Source organism: Tursiops truncatus, chromosome 1 (assembly GCF_011762595.2).
Source record: "Tursiops truncatus isolate mTurTru1 chromosome 1, mTurTru1.mat.Y, whole genome shotgun sequence".
Classification (NCBI taxonomy): domain Eukaryota; kingdom Metazoa; phylum Chordata; class Mammalia; order Artiodactyla; family Delphinidae; genus Tursiops; species Tursiops truncatus.
In genome coordinates, this window is record NC_047034.1 from 168,575,400 (window position 1) to 168,580,426 (window position 5,027).

A 5,027-nucleotide genomic window follows, 5' to 3' on the forward strand; every position below is an offset into this window, starting at 1 on the left:
GGGGGTGACAACACCTACCTCTTAAGACTGTTTATGATTCCCATGAAAGGGAATTTTTGACCAAATCTTCATCTCTTTCCCGATGAGCGCTTCCAGTTGGTGAGAAGGTTGAGACAGAGTGAAAGGGGTGGGGTGCCCAGATTGGAAAGGGGGCGTGTTTTATCACCTCCCTGCTTCCTCCCTCGGACTATCAGAAATCAGCCACCCATTCTCTGCCAAGAACACTCCCCTACTCCCAGAAGGCCATAGAAGTGAGGTCAAAGGTCATTCTCCAGGTGGGCCGCTTCATCTGGAGCCCCTTCCAGGGGCCGGGCTGGGCCGGGGCCAGCAGAAGCTAAGGCTGTCCCCTCCTGTTGAGGATCCAGCCCTGAGATGAAGTCTGCCTGTGCTCCTGGTTCTGCTATGGCAGATTGCCCCTCCCAGGCCCCAAACACCCCAGGTCTGGGAACCACAGTGTAGAAGAAAAAACTCAGCTGTGGTAGCTCCTGGCTTCCCGAAAGGGAGATGGGAAGATGCCATTTTCTGGATTTCCCTGCGCTAAGAACCTTACATACGTTTTCTCATTTACACCTCGTTATACATGGCCCTGCCTCACTGTACAGATGAGGAAACAGGCTCTGACAGGTTAAATATCTTGCCAGAGGTGACTCGCTCAGCAGGAAGTGGCAGAGGCCGGGGGCGGGAAGTAAAGCCATCCTGGCGCCGCCTTCTCCAGCCCAAATGGGGCACTGCTTAAGGCAGTGTGTTTCTAAATCATTATGGCGGACAAGAATCCCCTGGGGGCTTGCTTAAAATGCAGTTTCCTGGGCCTCACACTCAGAGGCTCTGATTTTGTAGGTCTGGGGTGGGGCCCAGAGACCTGCATTTGTTTACAAGTGCTCCTGGAGATTCTGATGCATCTGGATGAGAATCACACTCCCCCTCTCCTCTCTCAGTGGGTCTCCATGACCCTCACATTCCCTATGCTTGGCACCTAGAGCAGGTGGAGTCCATCCCCATGACCAACCCAAGGGCTGACCAGCCCATTAATACCAAGGTTGTTCCTCCTGTGCCTGCCCAGCTCACTGGACTGAAAGATTGGAGACCCACATCTCAGCTCAGACTCTGTGTAAACCCCATTCTATGGGCCTCCACTGCATCATCTGTCAGACAGGAGGGGGTAGAGAACGGACGTGTGCACACGGCCTTTCACACATTCCCCAGCCTTTCACACATCCCTTTCCTGGTGTTTGGTTTAATATTTCATTTTTACTCTATTTTTTTCAGGTTTCTTGGCCACACCATGCAGCTTGTTGGATCTTAGTTCCCTGACCAGGGATTGAACCCACGCCCTCAGCGGTGAAAGCGCAGAGTCCTAACCACTTTCCCTACTTTATTATTTTTTTAAAGCTTTCTTAATCTAAATAAATTTATTTAAGAAGGGAACTTACAGCACCCTGGCAAAGGGAAAACTAGCATCAATTGTCATAAACAGAAGGTGACCATGAAAATAAAACTTTTTTTTTAATTGGAGTATAATTGTTTTATAATGTTGTGTTAGTTTCTGCTGTACAATTAAGTGAATCAGCCACTTGTATACATATATCCCCTCCCTCTTTTGGACCTCCCTCCCCCCTGCATCCCACCCATTTAGGTCACCACAGAGCACCAAGCTGAGCTCCCTGTGCTATATAGCAGGTTCCCACCAGCTATCTAGTTTACACATAGTAGCGTATTTATGTCAAACCTAATCTCCCAGTTCATCCCACCCACCCCTTCCCCACTGCCGCCATGTCCACATGTCTTTTCTCTACATCTGGGTCTCTATTCCTGACCTGCAAATAGGTTCATCTGTCCTATTTTTCTAGATTCCACATACATGCGTTAGTATACGATATTGGTTTTTCTCTTTCTGACGTACTTCACTCTGTATGACAGATTTAGACAGACAAGATGCACAACCAATAGTTGTTGGGTGAAAGAGCAAGCACTTGAGAGGAGTTGAGGACACCCAGCCCCCAAGCTGAGACCACCTTCGCCTTGATGTTGTCTGAAGGATTGGGAAGGAACCAGAAGGGAAAGAGTGAGGCACCCTGTGAGCCAGTGTTATGTGTCCTCTCCTCTGGGAAGCCCCACAACGGGGGAAATGCCGGGCTGGGTGATGCTGTAGGTCCTGGAAATGAAGGATGAGGAACATGGGGTCTGCTCCTGGAGAGCCCAAGCATGGCAAGGGAAGGGGGCAGGGAAGGAGTACTGTGCTGGGAGACAAAAGACCCCAATGTTAAGCCTGATTTTCTCACTCCTCCGCTGCATGGCCTTGAAAGTTATCAGAATATGCCACCCAAAATATGCCACTTTAGCATAAAAGTATTTTGAGCTGAAGGCAACTGAGAATTAACAGATGCATGAAGAGTTCTTTTTCCTCCTGTTACCTGCCTAAAAGCAGATAAAAATTTCCCTTTGAGGAAGGTGCCCTCTGCCCACCACCCTTGAACTAGGGAGAGAAATGCAACTTTGATCATCAAAGACGGGGAGTCAGCTCCAAGATGAGTTTGCATAAGCAGACTTTACTAAAATAGCTCTTACCTTCCATTTTCCCCCCATATATTTCCAGGTTATTTCTCTACAATTTATTGTCCCTTGAAATCTAAACCCTCTTTCCTTCGCAAAAAAGGTAGATGAGTCCCTGAGTCTAACCACTTCTTTGAGTTTCACTTCTTTTCTGTGAACTCCTGTGCATGTAAATATTAATAAATATGATGTGCCTTTTCCCCTATTTATCTGTCTTTTCTTAGTTTAATTTGCAGGCCCCCAGGCACTAAACCTAAGAGGGGAGAGGAAAAGCTTTTCCTCACCAACACTGGTCTGCAATTCCCCATTGACACCAAAGTGACCAAGGTGAAAAAGCTCACGTTAAATGGAAAAATAAAACAAGAAGCACAACTGTATGTTCATCTTGACTGTATTGGGGAAATGTGCCACATGAAAGGTTGGCAGGAGAAATGCTCTAACATAGTAGTCAAAAGTGTGTGTTCAGGGTCCTGAACCTGAGCATGATCCTGTGGGGATCCTGGGCACCGAAGTTTTTCTGTATCCTCCGTTCCCTGTTTGTAGGGAACAGACTCCGGCCTCCATGACCTTCCCTGAGTCCCAAAGGGCAGATTCAAACAGTTGCTAATCAGGGAAGGGAGGGGACACAGACAAGAGAGGGGCAGCCAAGAAACAATAGTGCAGCATCGGGGCTCGGTCCTGATTCCACCTCAAGGGATACATATAACAATATCTTTAAGCTCTTTATAGAACCAAACCCCCAACAAATGAAAGATGTCAGCATTCTTCATTCCAGAGAAGACCATCTGAGTCCAGATTAAAGGAACCAGAGAAGCTCATCAAGAAATTACCTGAGACCAGATGAAAGGAGTGCAGGCCCTGCACACACCTTAATCTTATCAGCAACCCCACCCTTGATGAATTGCTATAAAACTCAACAAATCCTCCCAGGATGGGACACACAGTTTTCGAGGGCAGGAGCCTGCCGTGTCCCCCTTTGCCTGGCAAAGGAATAAACAATTCTTTTCTAGTTCACCCAAAACTCTGTCTCTGAGATTTGATTCGGCACCTGTGCACAGAGGCCAAGTTTTTGGCATCAGTCCCACACACAAGGGTCTCCTGACTCCTGGGCATGGGATTTTGTCATTGAACCTCTCTGAGCCTCAGTTTCCTGAGGCAGCTATCCTCAGTGGTGAAGCCTGAGGGAACTCAGGAAGGAAACAAAGAATACCTACCATCTAGCAGTCAGCAGACAGCAGCCACCCACAAAGGTGCAGCTTGAGGAAACTCAGGATGTGAAAACACAGGATACTGGTCTCAGATAGCTGAGGCGCACATCAAAGGAATGATTTCAGTGAGCTCAGACGCTTGCATCTTCCCATATAGAAAAGGGCTCAATTCCTTAACTTAAGATATCTAGTTTTCTTTTATTAACAGTACCTGTTAATAAATAATAGTCATAATAATAAATTAATAATAAATAATAGTATTAACTACCTGCCCTTTATTGAAAAACTATATATCCTAGCTCCCCCCTCACCTCCTAGGAGCAGTTTTCTCAGGGTTGCTGGAGATGCTGCCTCCTGGGCTTGAAGTCCTAAGAATGTCTGCTGAATAAAACATAACCCTCAGCTTTTAGGTTGCGCATCTTTTTTCCGTCGATGGCAGTCCCAATGGCTTGGGGGACCAGGGGCAGCCTATGGTTGATACCGACAGGTAACTCTCCTGTCTGGGGACAGCAGGCAGGCTGGCTGAGGTCTACACTGAAATCTTGCCCGAGCATCATGTGAACAAGGGGCAGCCACATCGATTCAGCACACCTTTCCTGGGCAAAGAGGGTAGGCTCTGGGGTTCATACCCTTTTGCCCTGTTTACCAGCTGTGCTTCCTGGGGCAAGCTCCTTGACCTCTCTGTGCCTCAATCTCTTCACACACAGGATGGGGGCATTCACAGTACTTCCCTCATGAGTGAATATGAGGGTTCCGTGGAACCGTGGTGAAGCACACTTCAGACACCGTCTACACTGGGCTCTGCTCCATTGTGTCAGGCACCAGGCAAGGCAGCGGGATTCATTAAGTAGTCCCAGTCAGTCCTCGAGAGATCACCATTCACACGAGGCACTCTAACATTGCTACAGGGAACCAGCTTGGGTTGGGGAGACTGCCCCAAACTTCAGGGTCCGAGAACCTGGTTCAAGTGCCACTAACTTGGGTGTGACCTTAAGCAAGACAATTTTCTCTCTGTCTCTCGGTTTCCCACCCAGTAAAATGGGATGTTTTGAGGCTATATTGGATCATGGATTTGAAAATATTTTGAAAAGCATAAAATATTAAAAGGTCTGGGGTGCAGAGCAAGATACATATTATATGATATCCCTTACATGTAGAATCTAAAAACATAGTACAAATGAACTTATTAACAAAACAGAAACAGACTCACAGACATAGACAACAAACTATGGTTATCAAAGGGGAAGGGGAGAGGGATAAATTTGGAGG